The sequence below is a fragment of the Acromyrmex echinatior genome, chromosome 4 (assembly GCF_024713525.1).
Source record: "Acromyrmex echinatior isolate Ae372 chromosome 4, ASM2471352v2, whole genome shotgun sequence".
Classification (NCBI taxonomy): Eukaryota; Metazoa; Arthropoda; class Insecta; order Hymenoptera; family Formicidae; genus Acromyrmex; species Acromyrmex echinatior.
In genome coordinates this window covers 10040315-10063141 of record NC_141855.1, presented here as the reverse complement: position 1 = coordinate 10063141, position 22827 = coordinate 10040315, and the positions used below count along the sequence as shown (strand labels likewise).

General features: G+C 33.9%; 1 protein-coding gene across 8 annotated transcripts in view; it reads right to left on the bottom strand.

The window, feature by feature from the left end:
• LOC105152371 (RAS oncogene family member Rab26) overlaps window positions 1–22827 on the bottom strand; it is a 178312-nt gene that overhangs the window by 27860 nt on the left and 127625 nt on the right. The window contains exon 1 of one of the 8 annotated variants that reach the window (XM_011066616.2): window positions 15986–22418. The exons of 6 other annotated variants lie outside the window; for them this stretch is intronic. The gene's annotated coding sequence lies outside the window, so the exon portion shown is untranslated. Of the gene's footprint in view, window positions 1–5912; window positions 8996–15985; window positions 22419–22827 lie in introns of those variants that run through there. One more of the 8 variants, XM_087406074.1, reaches the window with a different exon arrangement.

Below are 22827 nucleotides of genomic sequence, written 5' to 3'. Positions count from 1 at the left end.
TCCGTGTACAGATAAAATTTGACGTTTACAAGATTGGTACAAGATTAATCCGCAGCTTTGTCTCGTATCAAACGCGTGAAGAAATTCACATTGAAACATCGTCAGGTCCTCAAAGTGTAATGATCGAGCTCTGAACGATGACACGTGCTTTAATTACGTTTCCATATGTGACAACGTTTGAACAAGTGCCGCCTGTCCTCTAATGCGAGGCTGTTCGCAGAGACGTTTACGTGCAGCTGGTTCCCCACCGTTTGCAACACTACGGTACCTCGTGTCGTACAAGACCACGGTGTGCAGTCGCAAAGTATGTACAGCGCATACATTGCACACATTGCACACATTGCACATATTGTCACTTGCATTGCACTTCGTAGTCTCACGCTGCACGTCAGAATAACGCGCAGCACTCAGGGAACACGAAAAATTTATTCTTTATTCATCAAATAAATCGTTAGCTGCGTTCTTAAGCAGTCGCATCCGATCCAGCGAAACCAATTATATTAAAACCATAACAAAAATTAGAATTGTCAGATAAAAATAAATCCAATTTTATGTTTTCTTGATATTTTTGTATGTGCTCCTACATTGAACTAATAATAATTAGAACATTTCTCAGAAAACAGGTTTTAATTCAGCGATTTTTGTATCTTTCCCATCTGTTCGTGTAATTTATTATTTGCTAAGTATAAAAAGACGAATGTACAGTGTAATCTACTGAATACTGGATGTACATAGTACAAAGAAAACAATGAACTACTAACAACGTTGCTTCACGCAAGATATAAGAAAGAGCATGTAATTTTATAATATAAATTCAACCTCAATTCAATTTTGTTGCAGTATTCAGATAGTTTGCTATGAGTAAAAATAAAATATAACTAAATGGTCAATTGCTGTGTAACGAAATTGTATCAAAATAATCTCCAAATCAATTTAGCGATATATAAAATCCCCGAATCTGTTCGTTGAATAGGAAGAAGTAGATTGTGGTTCGCTTTATCGCGAACACGCGAATTGGATAATGACGTAGCGATCAACGGAATGATTGCCTTGCATGAAAGTAGGTTAATGCAAGACAAATTGCGGTACAATTTCATATTTATTGCAAAAAGATAATGCTGCGCGTTGAAAACTTTAAACGAGAAAGAGAGGCGAGCGGGACATAATTAGAAGATATAAAAGTTTATCTGGCAACGCGGCACGAGCAAACAAATGACACAATGGCTGTAGAGACAGTCCAGAAGAGACAAATCAAATTAAACGGACACAAATCCTATAAAGTGTTGCCATACAAATTGTGAAATTCCCGTGAGACTAGCGAAGTGTCCCGATGTAACAACACTGTACACGCTAATTGGAATTAAACGCTAATTCGTTAAGTGAACGGAACGGAATTGGGAGGTAGTTCCCAATTCTCTCTGCTGCTACATCTTGTTTACCATTTGCAAACGAGCAAAAAAACGGCGTGAAATATTGAAACAAACGGAAATTTCGCCTGTCGGATTTTCCAAGCAGGAAAAAAACGCATTACTTCTAATCGATTTCTAATTTATTCGACGAGCACTGCACTCCGATCGTCCAACAAAATTCTAAATTTATTTCCTTATCAATTTAACATTAATCAATCGCACGCTTTTTTAAATAAAAATATAATTTTCCAATTTGTTTCATAAGTTCATAATTATTTGAACATCTATTGATTGAGCTATTGATTGCTATAAAGCTAAGTTCTTTGACATCTCTCCCATCAGAAACTCGCCCACCCACTTAACGCTTTTATCGTAAAGCCGAGATTTTATCGGAGAAACTACGTCAGATCATCCGTATCGTAACTCTCGGTGATTATCGTATGAACCCACGACGTGGTTTAAACGCATTTTATTCGTTCGCCCTGGAGCGCGCAATAAACCTGGAGAGTCAGCGAGTCACCCTTTATTACGTCCTGATTATTACTGGTTCAAGCCAGACTTCCTGTTCCGCGTCGGGACGCGGTCGAGGCAAACGGGGTTGGAAATTAACGACACAAACAACCCTTCTACTATCTATAGGGAGTAAAGAGGAAGAGAGAGAAAGGGGGGAGGAGAAAGAGAGAAAGAGCGAACGAGAGAGAGAGAGAGAGAGATTGCTTTGATTCCCCTTGCGGTTCATTAATGGTCCTTTTGTCAAATAACACGTACGATCCAATATACGTATATAGGAATGTATTAACACCTAATACGCATAATTCCTAGAAATCAAACACAGCGTATTATTGTGTATTATAAATTGAAATTGTACTCGCAGTACAACGAATCCGAAATGAATCGTGATACGGTTCTTTTCACATAAATACACACACGGAAAAATACATACTGTATTCAAGTAATAATTACTTGTTTCAAAGTGTTTTAAAAGTTCATATATCCACAAATCTATCATAAGTTTATTACAAGTATCATTCAAAGTAAATTCTGAATCCCATAAGTAAATTTAATACTTCAATCAATATTATTAAATTAACAAATTCAATTTGTTTATGGTTATTTAATGATTATTACAAAGTTGCTTTTCCGATTCATTTTATAATATTCTTCAAAAGGAAATATATTGTTTTGAGTACATAATAAAGACTTTTTCTATTTGCAATAAATATCTATATCAAATTATGAGAAAATATTTTTTGTTAAAGATAAATCGTTATACTTAAAAGAAAGAAAGTAGATCGAGTAACCCTTTTTCTTAGTAATGATATTCTTCTGTGTGTAGGAGAAAAATTCGCAAATATCTTAATCGATAATTAACCTCGCGATTCTGAACTATCTTTCAGTCTATGAAATATTCTTTTGATATTTATTACATAGAAAGTGTTTTATGCAAATTTTTCTGATTCGTTCATCATCCAAATAGGTAGATCTCTACTCTAAGAATAAATCAGTGTATTATTCACATCAGTGCTACACTTATAACTATAATCAGCAAATATTTACTGTTTTTTCAGTAATAACACACACACACACACACACACACACACACACACACACATACTGATTCATTTTTAGAAGTTATGGTTTCTACAGATTGATTCTGCGGAAAATCAAAAACCTCTAAAAGTATTGTATTTATTATCAGTGTATTTATTATCAGTAATAATACACTGATTCATTTTTAGAGAATATATTTTTACTAAAGAACACTATTAGAAATACTTAACATAGAGGCGATTGCGTGCTTCCACTTTGATCGGAAAGGAGATTGCCCGATTAAGGATTAAGAGCACGAAGAGAGGTATCTTCTCGATGTGTCTCCCTTCCTCCGTTTATCCATCCCAGCGATTAACGAGCGCACATCTCCCGAGCGCTCGAGTGAGCGCAATCATGTATCGGGCCGATTATCGGTATATCGATGCCTCTATCGCCGTGAATAATATATATATGAATAAAGTGCTACTTCTCTTCCCAATAGACTGTCGTAATACGCGTGGCGGTGGCGATGTCGATATTCAATCACCATACGTAATGTATATCGCTCACCAGGTTATCCACGTGTGCCGCTTATATATAACAAAGTACAAAGAGGAATCATTTTTCACTTTCCGACCGCGCTGAACCATATCGTTCTCGTGATGACTGTCATTCATTTCGTGTAACGAACTCAATGTTCGACTTTCCGATATTCTCGATTGACGGAATGAACTTTCTCATCTTTGGAACTAAACGTGTTCCATCGATGGCGTGACATCGATAAACGGAAACTTATGCCATCGTAGCATTGACACGTCTTCGATTAAAACGAATAGTAAAAACAAAATTAATATGCAATTAGGCATTGAATAATTTTATCTTGAAACGAGAAATTAGATATTTTTCTGTTTAAATTCATTGAACAAATTTTTTCACATTAAATGGTTTCACAACCTTTTCTGCGTGTACTCGTCGTCAACACGTATTCGTCACTCGTAGATCTGTGTCGAGTAGCATATTTGAGATAAAATTCAACAGCTTTCATTCTAGACGCGCCGAATATTTCGTCAGATATAGAAGTGCACTCTCTTCAAAAGCCGATTAAAAGCAGTCGAAATGAATGGGAATCCAGAATTGCGATGAAGATAGAGTTTCACGATGCACATGGAAGAGGCAAATAGTACAAAGATCCAAGCGATAAGCACTGTCATTATCGTTGCACAACTCGATAACACGCGTAACACCATAACGAAAATTAACACCGGTTTCAAAAACCTGCGCCAATATCACGCGTTACATCGAGTGACCGGAAAAATCCCCCGTGTGACGTCGGCTTGTCCGCCCGGAAAATCATCTTCGCATCGCTCGTACTGAAATCTCCGTGTCCGTTCTTTTTCGTCGACGGGAGAACGAAAGAGAAGCTCGACAATCACGGCAACAGCACGATATGCACGGTGAATCGCTTTGTAGCGACTATTTCCAGAGACAGGCGTCGTCGCTCATAGGTGAGCGAAGGGTAGACGGGTGGGGTGACGGACGAAAGGAAGTAGAGGGTGTGTATGTGTAACGGAACACGAGATGGGGGGATAGAGAAGCGCACAGAGGGGTAGATCGTCGTCGTCGATGTTGTATAGGGTGCAACGAGCGCGGAGAGGGTGTGCGAGGGTAAGTGCATCGGCACGGAAAATGTGTCGGTCGCAGGACGCGTTTGCCGGACGCCGCAACGCGTTGTTCAAGTGCTCTACCCTCTTCTACTCTTCTCTCTTTCTTCACCCTATCGCTCTTTTTTTTTTCTAATGATTTTTTTTCCCTTTTTTTCCTTCGCTACAGCCGATTTGGCGATCGACGCTCTTCGGTTAACATTCAAATCGCATCGTGAACGAAGAAAATGCGAGAAGGAAATTAGTGGAAAGAAAATGATAGTTTAAAATATCTTTAGAAAATAAATATCGACGGAAATTTTACTGAATAAGTGTGATGTCGATACGCCGTTAATTATGGGAATAAAGAATGTATAGATGCAAGACCAATGAAAAAAGATCTCTCATTGAGATTAAGGTTTATTCTGAAAGCTTCTGCTGTGTGTGTGTGTGTGTGTGTGTGTGTGTGTGTGTGTGTGTATGTATGTGACGAGATGACGTGTATATCCTAGATTATAAATAATGCCCTGCCTTAAATGATAGATTGCAAATCCTCTTAAAGTGTGACATGATATTTGAGGCATAAAAGTGCATTACGTTTAATACTTGATGAAAAAATAACAGAGAGGCAGAGAGACAGATTTGACGCCTTGACATTTCATGAGTTTTATGGCAGTTTTGCCTGGTTTATGCGATAATACGAAAGGTAGGCGGAAGTAATATGCAGTCGTGATAGCGGTTTTAAATCTGAAATTTAACTCTGCGAAATATAAATCGTCTATTATTCGATGTAACGAGTGTGTCACGTGAATTACAAAATAGGATGTATACCTGCAGCTATATCGCAATAAATGTTTGCATCCACATCAAAAGTATATTCCAGTATAATATTTATATATATATGTGTATATGTATAAAAAAAATATATATAATACTCTGATTTATTCAGTTATCAGTCAATAATCGAACGTGAGTATTATCACGTAGCAATTTCATAAATATTGATCGAGAGGGAATCCGATTAATTACAATATATGCAATATTTTCCTCTATTTGCGAAAATAAACATTCGGTTTATCAATACATTTATTTATTTGTGCGAAAATTACTGTAATGGAATATTTCTTTATTCAGAACACAATCATCGTACACCATATAAAAAAATATTTAAAATATACACATTGCAGAAAAGAAAATGAGCTTCTGTAAAAGACGACAGACCATCTTGCCAATTAACGCAATATTAATATATTACTGAGAATATTATTATAAAATTGCTCTTTCATCGATAGATCATTTTCGCACCAGATGTAAAAAATGAATGATTACTTACAAAACTATTGTAAACCAGAAGTCTGGATATAGGAGTTGAACAAAAGCGTGAGAGGTTTCACATCAATGATGCGTACTGCATGTTGATTACGTAAATATCGTACTTGAACAGGATATTTCGGTGATCTCGATGTACTGTGTCAATCGCGATTTATCCCTTTCGCAAATCGGTGTTCTCTGCTGTGTGGCGTGCGTCAGTTTTTCCAATGGATAAAACCGCGAAAGAGACCGAACGACGATACGTGTTTCCCGCGTTACACGCGACTGATGAGAATGCGAACAGTAACGCATGCCGGCTTCGCGCTACAAACTGATGCTACGCGCGGTTCGAGTAGCCGCTCTCCAACTTGCGTTGACCGATGAAATTAACTCTTATCGCTTTTATTGCCCATTGTTCACGTTGCACGAGCGAGCAAAAGCCGATTTCCCATGGTCGCATTCACACCGACCGTTGCCGATCAAACAGACCTCAACAACTTGTTCAACTTATTACCTAGTTGCTAATAATCTGCTTTTTTTGATGAACTGAATTAAACTTCTCAATTTTTATCATTATTAATTAATAATATTGAATCTCTAATAAGATTATTGTTCCGAGATTTAATTAGTTTTCGTCATTTCTGTGAATCCTTGATGAATTATGTGAATTATTGATGTATCAATTATAATGACACTTGTAAAAAATATCGCACGAAACGATATAGTTTGTAAAGTATTACGTCAATTTTTTATTATTTATTAATTAATAATACTGTAATTTAATAAGATTATTGTTCTGAGATTTATTCATTTCTGTGAAGTCTTGATGAATTATTGATGCAATTACAATGGCACTTGTAAAAAATATTATCGCACGAGACAATATGATTTGTAAAATATTGCGCCAAAGAATCTCACTATTAAAAGGAAGAAACGGTAACAAGAATAGTCTCTAAAAACAGGTTAAGCGTGAATGTCGAGACAAGAGCGACAGTATAATAGTAAAAAAAAAAAAAGTAATAGTGAAAAAAGTGAAACAATATTACTCGCAGAATAGGAGAAAACGAATTTGTAAGACTCTACAAGTTTGAGAGTCTTATCTCTTCGTAAAAATAAGTTACCGCCTACGAAATGAGATACCGTTCGAGTTTGACTTATAAAGATGTCGAAGAAATTTTGCAATTTATATGATAAACCATAATTCATGGAGGAGTCTTGATAAGTCAATCGGGATTAACGGCAAAGTTTGAGTTAAAATTGAACCTAAAACAAATGCTCGCAAATACTCTACTATCGATAATACGCTTGTGAATTCATAATCGATAAAACTCCGATCGAAAAGAGCATACTGACGATCGCTCGACATTCTTACAAAAGCATCAATGAGAAAATGTCGAAGTAAATATAAATCGCTCGTTCTTCCTGTCGCTCATATCTGCTTGCACGATCGCGATATCTGAAAAACGATCGATGAAAAGCGAGTAAGAATCTGTTGAGCGTATCGAGTAACGAAACGAAGTCTCATTCTTATCAAGATTCTATCGTTATGCACGTACGGGATGCGGATCGAGCGACGATACGCGGATCGCATCATAAAGTTGAAAGGTATCGATTTGCAATACCTCGGAGATACTATTGGCGCAAAATCCGCGTACAATCGCTGGAGAAATTCTCCGAAACAAATGAGGCGGGTCTTCGGAAATCTTTCTAGAAGAAGAAAAAGAAGAAATAAAAATGACTCGGCTCTCAAGACACAGGTGTCCGAAAATCTCTTGGGATACATCTCGTGTACGCTCGCGACTCCCAAAGCGAATCTCACTGTTACATGATGGATGAGACAGCACATAGTCGTGGCTCGTAAGCATAAGTGCTACGGTGTTTCGCATCGCAAACTGGATCACTGCAACTTGGAGGGACAATGTATTGTAACTTGATAGGGCTTGCGTTCGTCGACGATTTAGGCCAAGTCTGTCCAATTTGAGTTCCGTAGCCAAAACGCACAGCCATCGACGCAAAGAAAAATCAATATGGGTAAGATTTCGGAAATTATAAAGTGTTTATACGCGTCTGGGCAATGCTCGACACTTTACACACAGTCCATGAAATCTTATTCACATTGAATTTTTTTGCATCGATAACTTTGCATGTTGATTCTGGAGTTTAAATTGGCTTGATTTAGGCAAACATCGCTCTTTATCGGAAACTAATTAATGCAATAATAACCATGCGAGCGCGATTTATATTCAACGAAAATATTTACTCTCGAAACAAATAACAACGCGTCTCTCATGTAGGTTGATATAGTGAGAAGAATCAAAACTTCTTGTGAAAATGCACTGCAAAAGTAGCAATTTGACTCGCTGTACCCGATACGGTTGGTGTTTACATTAATAATAGAAAGATTTTTCAAGCTAGAAATCGGATATTTAATAATCTATAGATTAACTGCAATGTTATACCTCCATTGTAATCATCGTCTCGGAGAACTTAGTGGTTCTTCGGAGAATTTAGGTTGTGTCTCAGGTTTCGCTTTTGTAAAGACATTCCAGTTTGTAATAAGTTGAAACGTGAGGCCGTCACTTCGTAACACATACACACCACACACACACATATACACACACGCGCGCGCGCGCGCGCGCGCATATATATATATATATATGTCTCTCTCTCTCTCTCTCTCTCTCTCTCTCTCTCTCTCTCTCTCTCTCTCTCTCTCTCTCGTACGACGTTAACTTCAATTACAGGGCTCGCGACATAGCACTTCCAATGCCATAATCAGTGTTACGGTTGTTGAAGCTATCGAATTCCGTTTGACATGTATATGACTCTAGTTTTGGCCGAATAATATGAGACAATAATACCCATAATAATCTAATGTGACGTATGAGATCAATGACATCAATTCAAAACACTTTACATTGCACATTCATATTACGAAATAATTTCACCTTAATGGCGATAAATCCTTACATTAATTATTGCAAGTAAACGTTAATTTACTCATTATTGAAAATTTTATTAATTATTAAAGAAAAAGAATTTGAAGAATACCTGTAGTCTTTTCTTATTTAATTATATAATATTAGGTGTTGGAATTAATTCGTAGCGTTTTTAAATGAAAGAATGTTATTTATTTCACATGAGCATTAAAAAATACATTAATGAAAGTACTTCCCATCACTTGTAAAACGCTACGAATTAATTCCAACACCTAATAATTGTTAACGTAATTATAATCACAGACAAAAAAAATTTGCTACAAACGCTAATCTTATATTATGACGACAAATTCTATCTATAAATATAAAGATTGCAAAATTATTTGCAGCTATAATAAATCCTTTTTTTTTGTACTCGCGCGCGCGCTATAAAAAATTATTTGCAATAAATGCAAAATATTTGTCAAATGTGTTTGCTATAAATAATAAACAAATTTGACAATTACATTTTGTAATCTCTTTTGTGTTTATAGTAAATTTTTTTCTCTGTGATATTCAAACAATCTATAAACCGCGATAAACAATCATATATGATCGGAATTATCAAAATATCCCCAGGTTGACAATAAATATGCTGAAATATTTCTTAGATGTTGATATTATAAAAGTGTGGTTTATGTTAGGAAAACATTTTTTACGAAAAAGTAAATAATGAATATTTCTTCAACATTTTCTGTACGTATAAATCGATTTTTAGATTTAATTTGAAAATATTCGTTTCGTTTGTTATTTTAACTTTATCTTTCTCCACAGAGCGCTTTGTGCGATGCCGAGCACATTCTCGTCTTCCAATAAATATATTCTATATATATCTATGTATCTTTTTGTGTGAACGCAAAAATCCCGTAGCTTCGCGACGGGAATGCGCGGATGACGTAGTTATTGTATTCGTTACAAAAGCAGAGGTTTACAGTAAAATAAACCTCCGGACGTCTCCACCCATTTATTCGATAAATAGTTTCGCATGTTCATCAAAGTTCGTAATAACGTCGCGAATATTGTGATGCGCGGTGCCTTGCGTTCCCTGACGTTTTTATATTGCTTTTTTTTTTATCAATCAACAAACCCTCAAATACCTTTCAAATGTAATATAAATCCGTAAATAAATCCGTATTTTATAAACCCTTCTGAAAAAAAAATCACAGTAAAAATCATGGCCGGTCAAATACGATGATCGTCGGATATAAATTTCAATGGTCGAGTGGTTTGAAGGGTCAGTTTCATGATTATTCAACCCACGATTCTTATTCTTATATTGATTTCTATGGAATAAAATATTGTGGAAAAACCGGAGGTAGCCTGAAAAATGGTCGTTCTACAACCTGAAACGCCCTTCTGGAAAATGATGACGGAATAGCGACGTACAGGCAAGGTCGGCAATCGTGTCAGCAATCTCACCCCTTGAAAACATAATGCCCGGAAGGAGCAGTAAGGTTGAAGCCCTTTCATCTCGAAGAAAGAATCAGGAAGTACAGTCTCTATGACGCGAATCTCCTTCTCCCTCTTCCCCTAAATACAGTCATTCACGAGGAACTTGCTAAGAATGTACTGACAAAAAAACGCGAATAAAAAAGAAGAGGTCTGTTTTCTCTAGCCAGGTAATTGAACCAGTAATACACTTTTGGAACTTAAAGTAAAATAAATATATGTATGTTAGATATTTGGCGAAAACGAGAAAGAAAATTCTAATGCAGGAATAAAAAAGACAGACTTTATATATTTGGAGAATTTAGTGAAGTGAAGATTCTGCAGTATCAAAACATTATATCTCGATTTTAGGACAAGGATTAAGTGTCGAATTTTGCTGAGAAATCTCTCTATCATGGGAAATATCTCTGAACAAACGTTACGACCAACGTAACGCAATTTTCAAGCGAGAAAAATATTTGCCATTCCGAAAACGCAAATAAATCTAAGAACATGCGATTTAGCGAAACTTTACTCCCAGCGAAGTGTCATCGATTCTGTGAATTTGCAAGCGGCCAAGTTCGACCGTTGAAGGGAACTGTTTATCTTCCGCGAAGTTGCAAGTCTTTCACAAACAACGTGAAATGTCACGATTTGCATCACAATTTCCGCTAACTGTTTACTGCACCTATATGGACACGTGGTCGCGCGTTTTTTTTTCTCGGACTGTTTCATTAGAATGTGACATTTTCGTATTTAAATAAAGTATATATCTTTATAAAGTAAACTCATAAACGCGTGATGTTCTTGCTATTCGTATTACGAGCGTCAATTTTCTAGCTAAGGAAAATACTTGCTCGATCTTTTTTTGTCACTTTGCATTTCCTTATCTCAAAAATCATACATAAAATATATTTTTCAGATAATTAGATAAATAATCTGTTGTTACAAACAATAATAATTATCAATATATATAGAGAATACCAATCAGATTTGAGACAAATTTAATAAAAAATATGTCCGAATCGCCGTTCAATTATATATCTTAAAATTAAATTGATTTAATAAAAAATATATACCGTATTATTTGAATCTAACTTTGATCGGCTATTGGCCGATAAAAGTTCTCTATTGATTTATTCATATTTACGATCGTTCTTAATCTTAATAATAATTTTACTAAAAACAGTAATAACAGTATTATGAACAGTAATAATTGTATCATAAAATACATTATAATTAATATTATACTTAGCTAACTTTGCGTGCTGTACATACGTGCACACAGACTAATTTCTTTTGGCTCGAATTCAAGTACGATTGTTAAAAAGACAAGACAATTCTTTAGAAAACAAAAAAGAAAAAATATTAAAAGTAATTAAAACGTTCTAAAACACACATTGCCAAGTACAAGCGTATTATTTGTGTTAAATCTTTCGCTTGCGAAACATAAAGTACATTGGCAACGAGTCACGGGAAGTTGTAGCGATAACTGCGCCAAGGTGATTTCTTTTCCGCGTTTTGTTCCGATTTTACGTCCTCGTCGTATAAGAGATAAAAAGGTGGACTGCCACGTAATGTCCGTAACAAATGTTTCACAGAGACGGATGCGATGAAATTATGCGCTGCTTTGCGCTGATCGTGCGAGAATTCCGTTTGCACTCAGTGGAATACGTTAATCTCGATTTAATAACTTCCGAGAGTGCCGGCTTACAGTAATAATCCATAATCCAGTAATATCTGTTGGAGTTTCGCATATATTAATGATTACTTCTTCGAGAAAATTAGCAACAGCGCACAGTTATAATTTACTGCGCAGTTATAATTTACTGTGCTTAGTAGAAACATATGTGTATATATATTTCGTTAAATTTATGGATTAAAAATCATTAATTTTTTTTTACTATGCTCCACGTATGATTTAAACGTCGTTGAATAGGATACTACAATAGATTCCCACTGCATTTTCGTAATTATCATAAGGTTAATGAAAATCGAAGATAGCTAGGACGCAGGTGTTTAATTTTGTGCGAGCCAATTCAGAAGCTATATACAAATTGTCCTCTCGGGTGATTTTTGAAACACGACATTTCTGATCGATTTGAAGACGATCTTTCTTTATCGAAACTGTCAAAGAAACCATTTATTATCATTATCAATTTTTACAATTTCTAATTTCTGACATTATTATATACAATATTTTAATTTTTAACATTTTACGATAAGTTTTTATGATTATGTTTCGTGTCAAAATCTCATTAAAGTAAAAATTGTTCTTACAAGTTAAGAATATGATTCAGATATTCATTTTTTTCTTTCAAAGATTACTTCCTCAAAGGTTTATCTTCAATTAGCAGTCATGCGGAAATTATAAAGACACTTCGAATCTTATAAAATCGATCTTAAATCGGTCAGATTAGTAATGAGAACGTCCGGTAATTCTACACCAATCTGTGCGTAATAAACTGACTCACCTTTCTTTTCATACATCGCCACAATTACTTCCGGAGGAGTGATCGCATCGTTTTGATGTCGATCGACAGACCTTGATACCATCTGAATTTCACGATTCAGCGCTTAACCAGTCATGTCGATATTTGTATCCCGCCTAACTAATTAAGTCGCTAATGAAATAATAATTGGCTCAAAATTTCATCTGCGCGCGATCTGTACTATTAGGTGTTGGAATTAATTCGTAGCGTTTTTTAATGAAAGAATGTTATTTATTTCACATGAGCATTAAAAAATACATTAATGAAAGTACTTCCCATCACTTGTAAAACGCTACGAATTAATTCCAACACCTAATATTTTCAATGGCGAGAAATGCAGTCGAGCTGCACCTTGTAATCTTTTTTCTCGATTACTGAAAATAATTAATTGGACGTTCGCTTTAAAATTCATTAACGATGACTTACGTATGGATTTTTCAATTTCACTTTTTCTTCATTTTTAATTTAACTGTATTTATCGCACAGCACTAAAACACGAATTGATGACGTATTTATCGTTTCGCTAATATACTATTACATGATAATATTAAAATGTCGATGCACGATAAATACTCTGTTCATATTTTTCTTGATTGTGTTTAAAGATATAAAATTGATTGATGCAATAACGTATGAACGACGCGATAAAATTGTAAATGTTTCACAGCATGATAGTCACGATTTAACAGTCTAATGTGAATTAAGGAAGTTTTAGCTGTATAATATCAGCTGAAAGTATCAATTAAAAAATCAGCAAAAAAGCCAATATCAGCTGCTAAAAAATTTGTGTCATAAATACACCCCGAAATCAATAATTGCAGACACCAAAACAATAAATAATTTGGCTTATAATAATTTTATCCAGCGATCTGATATGCAGTTTTAAGTAAATAACTTTTAAATGAGATTTAAGTGTATCCAAAACTTTTGCACGAATATTTAATAGAATAGTATACAATAAATTTGATTTAATTTATAATACTACAACCTTATTAAATTTGCAAATAAAAATTTTACATAAAAATCAAGACAAATCAAAAATTAAATAATTTTTAAATTAATAAGAGAATTATGCTTAAATTTAATAGAGATACTCGAATGTAATAATAGAACTATTTATTCTAAATTATATTTTTGGTAATGTTTTGTGATACATACATCTTTAATTATTGAATGTACGACAATGTAATAAATCTTCATTATTCTAAAATTTAAATTTACCTCTGTTGTCAAATTAAAATGGAAACGCATTTACAAATTTACACAAATTATCGGCTGAATTCTAGTACTATATACATTTGATACTAAATTTTAAAGCGCCAGCATCCGTAGCTTTATCTTGCAAACGCAAACTTCATATAATAATTATCAAAGTAAACTGACTGTTGTACATCATAATAAGCTATTTACTGCTTGTCTCGTATAATTTCCGGTAGGATGGTCATTCTACTCGACGAACGGTGAAATAATAACTAATCCGCGAATCTGGCGGAGTTGGTGCGACTCTAGGGATTCGGGTTGATAGGAATTATTCGACAATTGAATCAGTTACAATTACAATCTGTCCACAAATTGGAGAAATTGGATCTCGATAGACTGGTGCATAGAAATGGAGAATCGCACCAGGCGAAAGAAAAATGCACGCTTCATCGCGCGGCACCGGTACGGAATTTAATCAAATCGTTTAATTTGTCAGATTCTGAACGACAACTATATTTGCGTACAATTAAAGAAAGAATAATTTAAAGGTCTTCATTGCTTTCATTGATTGAATAAAGGCACTCTATTTGTTTGAATCTTTTTTTAAATATGTATATTCGTTATAAGTTTCGGTAGTTACGTTTCGTTAATTACGTTTCAACAAAAATTGGCATGTAAATCATTCTGAATAATGAAATTCTTATAGATTTAATATACGGAGAAATTGTCTATTTAATATTTACGCTTGCAGATGTACACATAAGTGGAGAGAAATGTCAGTAATTTAAGTTTTATTATAATTTCAGCCAATTTTTCTCTTCCTAAAATTACGAGATCATTAACAATGTAGAAACTTCGAGGAACGTCACATTGCAAGCATACCTTGATCTAGGCAAAAGACAATTAGTCAGAATTAGCATCGTTAAGTCGGGAAAACAAGATTGTTGGAGTCTCGCAATGCAGAATGTTTTACTCAAAAAGCCTTTTAAGAGCGTCTTAAAACTTTCGGAAACAGATTACCAACTACATCGATCGAGCAAAATTGACCGATAAAAACTGGTTGCGCCTGACTTTCAACAGCTAATTCGGCAGCCTGTAATTACACGAGATTTATCGCTTGGACTCTCGCGATGGTAAATCAGCCGAATGTGTCGACCTCGAACTCGGAATTAACTAGGTAGGCGTCAAGAACATGCGAGACTCAATGTCGCTTATCAAAAGTAAAAATGTGCCTTTTTCTCTGTTTCTTTCGGCGCCGTAGACAGGCAACGAAGAATATCCTCCGTTATATCCCGTATGATCAATCTTTTCGCAAATAATTTCGCCTCTCGATTCTACTTAGTCTTATACTTTTCAACAAAATGTGACAGTAACGTTGCATAGCCTTTTTCAATCATCATATGTATCATCATACGAATCCATTGTAACAATTATAACATTTATACAAATATTAATCAAATATATAAAAAGAATATCGTTACGACAAAAAACATCGAAAAAATTATAACACACATACTGCTCAAAATAATTAGCGTAATGCGTCAAAAATTAAATTAAATGTCAAAAAAGCGAGCTCTAAAAAAGTTGAACCATTTACATGACACGTTTATATATAGAAGGTTTACATCTCATGAGAAGTATTCATCAGAGAAGTATTTCTCTAATAAATGACACGGGCATCTACACTGTTAAAAATAAAATGTCAATTTTAATATAAAGACGTATAATGGACTTTCTGAGACATGCAAAAATATTATAATTAACATTTTTGTATAAAAAGTATGTTAATTTGTCTCGAAAAGTCTACTGCACGTCACTACAATCTTTAAGTTAAAATTGACATTTAACAATATAATAACCTTTAACTATTTAGAGCAGTGTATTACTATAAAATAAAATTATATCACATATATAACATTTTTAATAAGACACCATATTATAATAACAAACGAAAAGAAAAATCCAAGCACGACTAACACCGATTAACCAACAAATACCTCAATGCGCCTATGAAAAAAAAAAAGCGCGGGAACTCTCGACTAATTAACGAGTAAAATCTACAATTAGAGCCATCACGTGTCACTCGCGTGAAAAGAACGAAGAAGTCGAGATCCTCTTTCGTCTGGCGCGTTTCGCGAAGCGCGAGAGTCCGCGAGATGCCGCGGAACAGGCGCGAGTTTGGGAACTGCCGACTTCGACAGTTCGGGGAAACTGTCGGCGCTCTGTGTGCGATGGGGGGTTTCCTACCTCCCCCTCTCCCCTCTATAGCGCGCGCCGGGCACCTGACGTCCCTCCGGGGGCAGGGGAAGGAGAGGGAGATTCCGTCTCCGCACCCGTCCCTCCGCTCACCCACGCAGGCAACAAGAGAGTGTCTCGGCACTCTCTGCGCTCACCAGCCAGGAACCGCTCACGTTCCCATGACGACACGCGCGCGATTCATCCCTTACCCCTCCCGTCCATCCCTCTCGTCCCGTTCCAACGCACCCTCGCGAGCGCACGCGCCACCGGACGCCTCGTGGCAACAGGTTTTGGATCCCGCGCTACGAGGCTTACGGCTTGCCCCGTAATCGCATACAGTCGAATACTGGGCTCGGGACGGACGATCGATATAGATCGACTAACCACGGGAGATGAGAGAAAGACAGAGAGAAGGGAGAGAACTTGGCAAGAGGAATCTCGGACCAGCGGATTTGCGGCGCCGTATGATCTGGATTATCGTGGCCTCGTGACATGGCTTTCGAGAAAATAATGTATGCCGCAATGGGAAAGGGGCTGAAGGAAATTATGATGAGATTTTCTGCGGGCGCAGAAAGATGCCTGGACCCTTCTTTATAAGGTGCGGTTTCGGGATGACAACTGGGATTTATTTCAGGGATAGAAAGTCGAATCGCTGATATTTGGCGAGGATATCAGTGAACTTTATACGATTCTCAATCCATTTCCATCTGGCTTACTCTGTGTGGATATATTTCGCAAAAAATATAGAGAATTCTTATGATTTCTCATATGGTGAATTCTCATATGCTTTCGTTATATTGTAATGCATGATGCTATCGATTAATAACAAAAAAAAGCTCGAACATGTTAAACGAACATTGTTAAAATTATTAAAAAATTAGATCATTGTAAAAATTCAAAGAAAATGATTTTAAGAATCTCTATGTATATACATTTTTTTTTAAATAAATGCCAATAATTATATATCTTTTGATTATATAAAATGTAATATTGTATAAAGATAATTAATAAATATAAACAATAATAAACGATTTATTAAGACCGTGTATGTAAATATACAACAAGTAAGAGTTTAAAACCTATGACGGTCGAAGCTGGATCTTAAATGCTTAAATAATTTCTATGTGAATTTATTGTACTAAATATTTAATCATTTAAACTGCGCGCCGAATTGTTTTTTCGGACTATAAACGCAAAATTAAACTACTATATAGTAATATCACAAATTAAATTGGCAAGTAATTTAATAATTTGATGTTCGAATAATTAATATAAGTTTTTGATACCAAAACATAAAGATTTTATTTTCTAATTTCCAAATAAAAATCCTAAAATTGATTTATTACATCAATCTAATATTCTTCAACACACAAATTTCTATCTATCCTAAAATAGTCTCGAAAAAAGATGTTCGTTCAAAAAAAAAGAACCGTGCAAAATTAATTATTCAAATTTTTCTCGTATCTGTTCAAACTGAGCAAGGCGAGAAAAATGCAATGTGACTGAGAATAATCTTCAAAAATTCCCGAATGTGTGTGTGTTTGATCGAAAGAATTATCGACATCTTGACTTTAGATATTAAGAGGAAACAACAGGGAAAAAAATATCCGAGTGCTTGCACCCTACAGTCATTTCGATGCTCGATGGGCGGTAACGCGGTCAGCGATTTTCTCCAGAACAAGGAAGTGCTCTTCAAGGGTGACCAGAAGGTGGCAGGGGAGAACTCCTTTGATCGGTTCTACACGTCATCATGCGATAACTTAGGTTTCGACCTTGCGATCATTGCGTACTTGACACGATTGCAGTGCGCACGCACATTCCTCCATCGATCTTCGTGGAATCGCGGTTTATTGGTTCTCACGGGAGATTACGCGTTGCATAGCACGAGGATTAATGTATTATCTACAATCTTGTAAATCCGTAATTAAAGAGAAATTAGTTAGGTATTAATTTACTCTCTGATAAGAACATTGCGATTTGTTACGAAGAATATATCGACAAATAATTGTGAAACAATTAAAGGCACTTGTTATTATTTTAATAACGATACGGAGCAATAATGTGTACGATAATATGTTAAATAATAATAAAAAAGAGAAATTTATTTCTTTGCATTACATTCGCATATTTTATCTAACAATTTCGTGGATAATCCGTGGATATATCCTAAAATATTGTGAGATAAATCACCACATAGGAATGAATCGTGATTCTTCATTTAGATAACTAATTTCGCGTTCTTAAACACACCTGAGATACTTTTTCTTGATCGGACTTTTTGCAAAGTTTTACGAACCGCCTGGTACACTACTAGCTTGTGTAATACCTTCTGTGATTAGAATTAGAATACTATCTTATAAAGACAACGCACAATTTTCTACAAATTTTCTACAGATTTTGTACAGATTTTCTGAAAGATGCCTAAATTATTAACGATATATTTGTAACGATTTTATTAGCATTCAGTGTTTCTAACAACGGAAAAATTTCTTTATTAATAATTATGTAAATTAGAGAACAATATTATTTTTTATTGTTTAAAGGAAAATTAGTAACTTAAGACGAATGATTTCTTTATAAATCAAAATTTCTTCACAAATCAAAAATAAAGATAATTATTTCAGATACACTGTTGGAAAAAATATGTCAAATTTAACATAAATCGCAATGTCGCAACAGTTCATTCAAATTTTTGTGTTAATTCTATACAAGATAAATATATTATAAAGTAATACAAACATTATGTAAGAGAATAAATACAAAAAAAAGAGAATATCGACAGTTTGTAAAAAAAAATCGTAGAAACATTTTTTTCAAAAAATTAACATTTATAAATGTTAAATTAACATGTATTTCATTTATTTGTCTTAGAATTTACGTTTTAAAACATTATTTTTGCTTGTTCATTTACTCGTAAATCATGTTATTTTGATACTAAGAAACGTTGAATATCAATTTTACACAAAACCTTTAAATAATCACATTATTTTAAATTAACACTCAAATATGTTAAAAAATTCACAAACTGTTAACACAGAACGTTTCCAACACACATACACAATATTTTGCTGTGTATGATAATTAATTTGTTAATGACAATTTAAAAGCACATTTTAATTTAAAGATTGTTCACGTGTAATTTGCACGTGAAAAATCTCAATATAACAAAAAGAAGTGCGCGATCTTTGGCACGGTATTTACGAAATCTCAATCATTAAACTTCAATTAACGTCAAAGTAGGTGATTGGCTATGTCATTGAGAAGAGATCGATATAGACTGTTAGTATGTCAAAGCACAAAACAAAGAAAAAAATCGCCTTTCATCCATTGAAGTTTTTTCCCGACATCCGTGGGGAACGCAGGATGCGAACAAATTGGCCCGAATCTTTCTCTGTGGAAATCATTTCTATGACTTCCCTCATTTCAGGAGCAAAAAAGGCCACTCGTGACTCGTTTCTTTTCAGCAATATCCGAAACGATTTATATATGATTTCCGATGTTGCTATTTCTACGCTTGAAAAATTCATACGTTTGATCTTTTTCTCTCATTCTTTTTCATTCTTCGACTGCTTTTCGAAGAAAATTTTTGATAAGCAAATACAGTTATGAATAATGTAATTAATGTTATTCTTATTATAATTTCTCCTATTTACAGTTTTTCAGCACATTAATATCTTTCTAATATGATACCGGATTGAATATCAAACTATTAAAATTTATTTGTCAATTTAATTTAATTTATATTATTTACAATAATTTAATTGCGTTTATACTATATTATATATGTAAATACATATTTGTAGTCATTCGAACTGCGCGCCGAATTTGTTTTTCGAAACTTATAAACGCAATTAAATTACTGTAAATAATACAAATTAAATTATATAGTTCACATTAAATTATTTAAAGCATTAAAAAATCTAACTTCGAGATAGGCTTTGATATTCTTACTTATTGCATAATTTTTCCGTTTAATTTACCCTAAAAATATGATATAGTTGTGATACAATATAATATTATAAAGATTTTTACCATACATTTCAGTAAAATTAATCAAACTTATTACATATTTTATTATAGTTTTATTAATGAACATGAGAAATTTACATAAAATTCTTTGAAATACAATGTTATCCCAGGATTATCATATTTTCAGGGTAAACTCTGAGAAAAAAATTCTCTCCGTGCATCTCCGAAAGAAGAAAATTGCGAAAAATATTTATGAATTTTTTTCGAAAATATAACGCGTAAAAAGAAATGAGTCACAAAAAAATCCATAAAATAATGGATCATTTCTTCTATTAATGGAATAAAAGTTCCATGTAGATATATTATTCTCGACGAGCGATCGTATTTTTTAATAAAAGTATATTATTTGAATTCGATATATTTTTCGTCCGATTTGAATAATATTTGAACAGCTCTTGAGTTTTAGATATTTCATATACAAATTCCATAGAAAGTTAATAGCCAGTTTCGTGTTTCATTTAATTCGCAAATATTTTAGATTGAAATGTCATTTGTAAAAAAAACCATTTTTTTAATTGCGATAGAGTTTCCGCCTTATTGCGACAATATTAGTCATTTTCCGAAACGCGATGTTATCAAAGTATGAATTATATATGCTGCGGTATTCACAATCAATAGCTGTGTTTTCTCGTTAAATAAATGAGTTATAGCTGGATATGAATAATAGCAATCATAATTGTACGAATGTGTACAATCTCGCTTCAATTATTACAATTCGTCATTACGATATGGGCATCATTCGAAATTATTAATATGTACATTCGGGAGGGTGTCTCTTTCGCTCTCTTGTGTGTGACATTTGTAATTATATGTACAAAAGATGTAAATTCCGTTAAGTATAATCATATTTTGCGACATTCTATAAATTAAGAAAATTACATAGTAGATAAATTACTCGTATGATCACATAAAATTAAAAAAATATCTATTAATTACATATAATATTAATAAAATGCAAAACGAAGTCACATCGCCGATAGAAGAAATAAATTTCATCGGAACTAGAAATTTACTTTATCCCCGGATTAAAATATATGACTATACTAATTAAATTTATATATAGGAATTGTAGGTTAAAAACCTTATTCACAATAGAGTTTCTTAATCCGTTTAATTAATAGTATTAATACATCCGATATTAATAATTAGAGAATCGCTCTCAATCATATTTTCGATCTAAACTTGCATATAAACTGCAATTTACCTTACCGCTACAATTTTGCTTGCACTTTGCAATGCAAATCGACTCACTGCTAACACCACAGGCAATCCTTCATAAACAGGTAGAGAATGAAAATTTAGTTCCCTTCAAGTTGTAGTTATGGACATTTATATAATCCTATAAATTGATTGGGCGGAATAAAAACACAATTCTACTTAGGCTCTTTTTCCGGCAATTACCTTTTTCATGTATTATTGATCGTAACAGAAAAGTATTGTAATATGTAACTTCTTAAAGACATTAAATTTATTTAATATTGTATTCATTTGTGTATAATAAAAAAAATAGCAAGTTATTTTAATTTTTATTAATATCAAGATTTTGTAATTAGATCTTTATTCCGCCCATTCCCTAAATTATATGCAAATTTTAATATAGTACATCTAACTATCTCAAGGTGATTACCTATGCACATAGCCATCAATTGTCACATCGTGATGACAATGTCGACAATTATAAGTCGTGTTTACGTGACATGAATTCAGTGCGTGTACTAATACAAGCTTAAGTTCAATAACAACAGCACGCAACGTCGCAAATAGCACAATAGCACAATAACAATGAAGCGCAGCAGGCTCGTCTTAACATTAAGCCCGCTTCAAACGCACCAATAGAAATTACGATTCGAATGCTTCGAGGAACCAATATCAGATGCCAATCTCCGTTACGTGTTCCTAATTCCTCGCCATTTCTCCTAACAGCATTCGACAATGCAAGCTTTCACTTAAAAAGCTTCCCTTACTGCCGCATCTCAATATGCAATATCGATATCAAGTATTTAGAAAGATAAATCCGTAATATTCAACCTAAATCGTTTGTATATTTACTCCAGTCTTTAATTTTAAACTTCTGACTTTTATAAAATTATAAATATGGAAAAGAATAAATACAAAATAAATCTGGAAACATAGATATAATAGAATTGCAATTATATAACTATAATATATAATAAATAACTTATATATAATAAATAAAATAAATTTTTTCATTTTCAATCAGAAATGTAATAAGAAATAGAAAATAATTTTTTCAATTTCGTTGATATTTTTTAGTATCGAATTACGAAGGATGCCAGAATCTAAGCTTCGAATGGAATTCGAACTGGATGTCGGATAGACGAAAATTCAATATAAAGCGTCAGAACTTATCGCAACTAAATCCATGCAATGAAATAAAAAATCAACGATGCTAAATTTGCGCTCGTTATGAGTGCAAAGTTATACGAAACTACGACGAGCATATTTCATGGCGCTTGAATTTTCATGGCCGTATTAATCACGAAATTGTTATAAAACCTGTTTTAAAACAATTTTCGATTGGCGAAACTCGTAGTTTCACAAATTAATGCAT